This window comes from Cydia fagiglandana, chromosome 26 (genome assembly GCF_963556715.1).
Source record: "Cydia fagiglandana chromosome 26, ilCydFagi1.1, whole genome shotgun sequence".
In the NCBI taxonomy this organism is placed as follows: Eukaryota; Metazoa; Arthropoda; class Insecta; order Lepidoptera; family Tortricidae; genus Cydia; species Cydia fagiglandana.
Genome location: NC_085957.1, coordinates 3,513,991 through 3,521,598, shown reverse-complemented (window position 1 = coordinate 3,521,598; position 7,608 = coordinate 3,513,991). Strand labels below are relative to the sequence as shown.

General features: G+C 38.3%; 1 long non-coding RNA gene across 3 annotated transcripts; it reads right to left on the bottom strand.

The window, feature by feature from the left end:
* Nucleotides 1-546: 546 nt before the first annotated feature.
* On the bottom strand, nt 547-7,146 carry LOC134677590 (uncharacterized). Of its 3 annotated transcripts, XR_010100047.1 has the most exons (4): nt 6,712-7,146; nt 4,192-4,380; nt 1,872-1,966; nt 547-1,341 (listed from the first exon to the last, which is right to left on the bottom strand). It is a non-coding gene; the product is annotated as an uncharacterized LOC134677590 (long non-coding RNA). The 3 variants fall into 3 exon arrangements; XR_010100046.1 differs by having other exon boundaries at nt 547-1,966; XR_010100045.1 differs by lacking the exon at nt 1,872-1,966.
* Nucleotides 7,147-7,608: the final 462 nt, after the last annotated feature.

Here is a 7,608-nt window from a genome sequence, read left to right as displayed (position 1 = left end):
AATAGCGCCTTATTGACAACAGATAATAAGAACCCATTTGGTTGAAAATGATACATTTGTCCCTATTAACATAATTTAGCTATAATTTCATGAAAGCATTTTTCAGCTTTAGATGTGCATATGCAGTCATGCACATCTAAAGCTGTAAAATACAGACTTATAATTCGAAATGTAATAAGTGACTTAGGAACATATTCCGATTGATCAAACTTTAATTATTCTATGTGCGGCAATTAGCACTGTACGTAAATACATACCTATTTCGAAAATTTAACCGGCCATATGTAAGTACTTACTGCAACTACAAAACGTTGTGCGAATAGTTAAGGTGGTTCGCTTTCCATACAAAAAACAATTGCGTTATATTAAGTAATTACACACTATTAGGTACTTATGTAATTGTTTTTTTTTTGTATGGAAAGCGAACCACCTTAATTGCCAACGAGAGGCGATAAATTGAAACACGATCTATAGGTCAGGAAATGAATGCTCAAAAAACGTTGTAGAGGGAAATGCTAGGAACAGTTTTTGACTCCGTAACTTTGTTTGGACTATAACTAGTCTACCCCCCAGCACCGGGGCTACAGCCGGGGACTTTTGATATGTTCACCTCCTAACTAGTCCAAACAAAGTTACGTAGTCAAAAATTGTGTTCCTAGCATTTCCCTCTATAACTTCTTATTGCTTGGCCTACTAAGGGAGTTCTACTTTTCGAACATGTATGTTTGGGACTGCTTCTAACTCGACCTAGCAGAGATACTATTTTCTTGCGCATGATTGCCAGAAAACTTCTAGCTTCGCAAAACATGCCAGATGCACTACATCTACGAGGTAAGCCCAACAGCATTCTGAATGCATTGTTATACTGCACTTTTAATGCATCGTAGGCTCGCTTCGTATAGTTAACCCACAGGCCACTCGAGTAAAAGGAATGGCAATATGCTCTAAAGAGCGTTGTACCTTGACATTACTGATATTATTAACATAAAAGGTTTACATTTGCTCCATGTGAAGCTGTTGGAGGAAAGAAAATAATAAAACTCATGAACTTTCCTTTTCAATATTTTACTGACAGGTGAATAGGTTCTAAAAATGTAGTGCAATTTCCTTTACCTTCGTATTTTCTCGGATACGTCCGAACGTCTCATATATGCTACTTGTATTTCAGTCAATACAAACAGTACTGAGGCGAGGTTGACTAAAGTAGCTTTTATACCTAACTATTCGTATCTTCCCCTGCAATTGGCGACTCACACGAAGACGTCAGTCGCCCGAGGCGCGCGACGCACGTCCGGCGCCGGCGACTCAGCAGAGACTCATTCTGGCTGCTTGTATCAGCTCCTGAAATTTGAGAATAATTATATTTAGAATATTTGTTTAAAATGATTTTATCAGTGCAACATGAACTTTAATTCACTTTCATAACTTTCCTGGCTTATTTTATATAGGCCCTACATACATAGATGTCGCTAGAAATAGGTACGTAACTTTTCTGAAAACCTAAATGTTAAATGTTTTAAAATTATGCCTGCTTATATGACCTTGTATTATCGTAGTTTATATAAACTGATATGTCGTTTTTACAAACACTCCCTCAGTGGACTTGTTGTACAAAGTAGCAACAAAGGTCTTTCAAATTCTGAAAGTGTCATTACGGGATTGTCCATATGAGTATGACACCAACGAAACGGCCAAGCCGTACTGTTTGACCAAGATGTTGGCTTTATACTGTTAGAGCTTATAAAGTTAGGAATGACAGAGTAAAAGTCTTGGTACCTACTACGGGATCTGATAACTTTTTTAGTGTAAAAGCTTTATGCAACTAGTCTTGGCAACACTTTACATTAAATGTTTTCGTGGGTTGTTCTAACCTCAAAAGTAGTAAGGTTGTCTGGAAGAGATCGCTTTTTAGCGATAAGACCGCCTGTTGTTTAATCTCTTCTTCCTGTATTATTTGTATTGTTTTCTGTAATGAGGTGTGCAATAAAGAGTATTTGAATTGTATTGTAGTATACTGTAATTGAGGTAATCTGAAAAAAAAACCGGCCAAGTGCGAGTCGGGCTCGCGTTCCAAGGGTTCCGTATATTACACAATTTTTAACAATCAGTGCCGGATTAAGATATTTTGATGCTTTAAGCATTTCTAGACCATGGTGCCCCCTCTCCCTAGGGTCATCAAGATTACATTGATTTTTTTTGGTAAATTGAGAGAAGTTCAATGCCGCATTACAGCTGAGAATGGAAATCAGTCACATCATTTTATCACGAAAATTGACAGTGCCGTTGCAGTAATGTTGCAACAGATTACCTAATACTGCTGCAGTCGCCACCCGAATGTCACCTTTATCATATCTAAGAAAGTGATTGAAACGCGAGCGAAGCGAGCGCGAAAATTTTTCGATATAAAAACGCAATATGATAGACAGTTGTACATTTTTACTTTTAGTATGGAAATCAGTCACATCATTTTATCACGGAAGTTTTAATCATTTTTTATCATTTTATTTGCGATAAAAAAGGTTATATACAAGTTGTTTCTGTAAAATTATACATTTTTAAGTCCCATCTTTCTTAACTGACTATGCAGCATGCAAATTTTAGTGTAATATATACCTAACTTAACCTACTTAAACTAGTTTAATACAAATTAATTATCAACAACAATAGAAATAAAAATACACTGTCAATTATGAAATAATAATATATCATGTATCTATCTCAAACAAAACCACTTCAATTAACATAATTTAAAAACTATATTGTTGATTTACAAGGTATTCATTAATAGAATAAAATGTCGAAGACAGCAGCCATTGAAAAAGTGCTCTTTTAAATTTACTATTGGACAATTCTCTTATGTTGTTGGGTAACTTATTAAATATATTGACACACATAGCATAACAATTTTTCTTAAAAGTGGCAGTTCTTTGCATTTTATTTATGACCAGCCTGTTAGTGTTCCTAGTATTTCTTAGGAATACTTCGTTGGCTGTTTTAAACAGGTCTATATTTAACTTAACTAGTTACTAAGTTGACAGTACTTTGCAACAGAGTAATGTTGCTGCAGTCGTCACCCGAATGTCACCTTTGTCATACCTTAGAAAGTTATTGAAAAGGCGAGCGAAGCGAGCGCGAAAATGTTTCGATATAAAAAACGCAATTTTACTTTTAGGCCGAACCAGGCCCGAATCCTGGCATTTTGGTGCTCCCCCCTGAACGTGGTGCCCTAAGCACGTGCTTGTTTTGCTTATTGGTTAATCCGGCACTGTTAACAATGTATTTTTTATGTGAAACGTGAGTGAAATCTAACACTTTAAACTCTCGCGTTTTGTACATATATTTAATTACACAAACGGGTCTACCGCGTTTGGACGCGCGTTTGGTTGGCGTTTGTGGGTTTGTTGGGACGTCAGTCTTTCCGTGACCACAGCTAGTGCAACTCAGCTGAAACGTCGGAATTAAAGGTAAAAACAATGAAATTATATCGCGGTAGACCCGTTTGTGTAATTAAATATGTGATTGAAATCTCTTTAAAAAATCCGTAGGGGTCGGATCTAAAACTGTAATTAAGTCCGACTCACGCTTGACTGTACATTTATAATAGGTTTTCCTGTCATCTATAGGTATAGACCTATTTTATGTATTTTTTTCAAAATTTTAGACTTAGTAGTTTCGGAGATAAAGGGGGGGGGGGAATGGTCATTTTTTGCCTATTTTCTTGAATAACTTCTAAACTGTTTATTCGAAAATTATAAAAAAAATATATTTGAGATCCTTACAATAAGCTCTTTAATTTGATATGTAACATGATATAATTTGAATTTTTTTTTTTCATTTACCCCCCAAAAGTGGCCCCCATGTTTAAAATTAATTTGTTTACGTTACATGTCCATATTTGGGTCACAAACTTACATATGTGTACCAAATTTCAACTTGATTGGTCCAGTAGTTCCGGAGAAAATCGGCTGTGACAGACGGACAGACAGACAGACAGACAGACAGACTGACAGACAGACGCACGAGTGATCCTATAAGGGTTCCGTTTTTTCCTTTTGAGGTACGGAACCCTAAAAAGGACTATAATTATTAAAATCATTTAAATTAATTAAGGTAAATGTGTGGAAGACTGTCAGGTAAGACGACAAGCTCTTTCAATCCTTCAACTCTTGCACTTGTGCATTCTCTACTTACAGAAGTTTTGTAGAGCAGAATAAGCGAATCCATGTAGATGTAGTGTAGGGACGCTCGGCAGGAAGCAGGTGGGCTGTCGATCACGTGTTGCGTTCATTCAGCCCAATTCCCTAGAGTTGGAGCTGCAGCTAGGTTACTGTCCCGGCGGCATTAAGTGCCACACCATTCTCCTCGAATCTTCTTGTTTTCCTGCAGAACAGAAGAACATCTTTAAGTTCGTTTTCTTTCAGTGTGTCTTTACCGAATGTATTATATCGCGGTGCCGCATACATGAATTACATGATAAGTTCGCCTTTGTACTAATGATGTGTGTTCTTTCATGTTTTATGTTTCTTTTTGTACAAGGACTATACCAAACAAATTTAAGAATATCCACAGATGGCTCAAAAACAAATGAAGGGACCGGATGTGGTGTCTTCTCGGAGGACCTGAACATATACATCTCAAAACCCCTGGGTTACACTGGGAACACAATACGGGATTCCAAGCTGAATGTGTAGGAATAATGGAAGCTTGCAAAGCGATAAAAAGACGAGAAGTAAAACAAGAAAATATACTAATAATGTCAGACAGTAAATCAGTACTGCAAGCACTAGGTAGCTACAAACTTACATCGGAACTCATACTTGAATGACATCGAGGCCTCACTGAAGTGAGCAAAGAAGGCAACAAAGTAACAGTATAATGGATAAAGGGGCATAGTGGATCAAGAGGAAACGATGCAGCGGATGAACTGGCCAGGAAAGGTTCAGAAACCAGCTTCACAATAAGTTGTTGTTGTCCTAAGGCACCCCAGAGGTGCAAAGGGCCTTCACAAGCTCGCGCCACGCCTTCCTATCTTCAGCGACCACTCTGGCCTCGCTCCAGCTCAACCCGACCGCTCGTAGTTCATTTGTGACGGACTGCTGCCAAGAGTGTCACAATAAGTACTGGACTAAAATGAACACCTGTAGGCAGACCAAAGAACAAAACTACAAGCTTACACCAAAATATTACTAAAAACACCCAGACACGTTTTACGATTACAGTGAGTTTTTTAATATTCCACTAGTAATTTAATAATTAATACAGGCGTGACATTTGTATAGTACCGATATAAATTACATTCTCATTGTTAATAATAATTTCGATATATTGCAAATTTTAACGATTAATTTTATTTATATAATTTGGATTATGTTTAAAGGTATATGCACATAGAATACTAGACCAATACTAGTACTTATATGGAAAAAAAGACATGTAACAAATTGTTATCAATAAATTTTTCATTTCATTTCATTTCATTCATTTCATTTCATTTCACACCAACTACGCAAAATAGTAGGATTAATCACAGGTCATAACAGACTAATCCAGCGGTCGGCAACCTTTTAGCAGCCAAGGACCAAATAGTAGTTACCGAAGTTGATGCGGGCCGCACTTTGTTAATATTTATGACTTTATCAGACATTGTTGTTTGTCGATATTACATACAAAATAGCCTAGGAGGCACGCGGGGTGCGAGTGAGAGGTTCGCGGGCCGCTTGTTGCCGACCGCTGCACTAATCAAACACCTACATAATATGGGTAAAACAGACAGCCCCATGTGCAGAGTGTGCATGGAAGAAGAAGAAACAGTAAAGCATATTCTCCTACACTGTAGGTAGAAGGTAGAAGTATACAGGAACCAATACCTAGGGACTCCGTGCACATTGAAGGAGGCAGTTAGCGACCTGAAGACACTGCTAGGTGTCATGGAGGAGCTGGGGCCACCCCATAAACACAATTTTTTTGCTCTTAAGTAGTAGTTTTTGATGGTGTTTGACCCATTGATCAGTGACCCAGTCTCAGTTTTTCTGATAAACAGCTGTCTTAATGGACTCACCAATATGTTTTGCAGAAACCTCCACCTTGTAGCATACACCTTGTTTTCTCAGTCAATCTCAATATAAATAAATATATTGGGACATTTTTACACAAATTGACCAAGTCCCACGGTAAGCTCAAGAAGGCTTGTGTTGTGGGCACCCAGACAACAATATAATTATTCAATATACAAATATCTGTCTCATCAAACAAATAAATTCCCTAACCAGGATTTGAACCCAGAACCATCAGCTTCACCGGCAGGGTCACTAGGCTAGGCACCCACTAGGCCAGACTGGTTGTCAAATATAACCAAGATATTCTTTTGAACAAACTGCCATGTCACTGCTGGTTTCAATCTGTGCCCTTCATAATCTACATACTTACTGCTGTCTGTCTCTCATGCAGTCTAAAAAAATTAAGTGTGGGGTACAAACTTGGTGTCGGTCGAAAGTCGAAACCCTCTTGCCTTATCTCCTGATCCACCTTTCAATACTGGTCATCACTCAAGTAATTTTCCAAATTTCTGGGAATACTTCTAGCTCGAGACAGAGGTTAAATATGTGCCATAGCGGCTCCGCCAGCACCATGCTGTACAGTCCATACGCACGAGGGAATACCATGCGGACACGAAGATTTTTTTAGCTTAAGTTGTTGAATTGCGGCACTTACCTCCAACTTCGGCTTCTCCATTAATTAATATTTTTTCAGTACCTCGTACCTCTACTGAGTCTACTGTTTCTTTTATTAGAATTCATTTTATTGTATTTGTAAACCAACAAGTGTCAATACAATACTGTCAATGTCACTGAAAGATGGCACTAGAAAAAACCGATTATTTTTAAATTGTCAAGAGCTAATGTCAGAACGTCCCTACTAATTTTGACAGCTCCCTTAAAAAAAAGAATCTCTCTGGTTTTTGGCTTCCTATTATTGGGTCGTACATTATTGGGTCGGGCTTTCTCGACCTGTACCAATAATGCGCAGCCCAATAATTGAAAGCCAAGGGACTCAAATTATTGGACGCGAATTATGGGGTCGTACATTATTGCCCTGTGAAAAGAGTGGCTTCGTATTATCGCCCCGGACCAATATTGCGCGGCCCGAGAATGCACAACCCAGGAATGTACAGCCCAATAATACGCGTCCACCATGGACGCCTATTATTGGGCTGTACATTCTTGGGTTGAGCATTATTTGGTCGTACATTAGTGGCTCCCTAATAGTACTATCGTACAGAAAGGACACTTCCTACAAACCCGAAGTTTGACAGCGGTTCAGAGTCGAATCATGCTATTCCTTTCTAATATATGGCACTATCCCTTTGGGCAATTTAGGGTTGTCAAAATTCAAGTGATTATCTTAATCTGTGGTTGTGCAAGCAAAAGGAAGTCAAGTGGTGCCAACCCTAATAATTGCTCGGAGCAATGCTGAGCCGAACGGAGCCGAGTTCGACCGAAGTCAGGAGTGTCTGCCCACTGATACGAGTTCGCGTCGCCTAAATGAGCTTTAAACAAGATACCTATCGAAAAACAAGACTGTATAAAACTTGTACCAAATTTAATCATA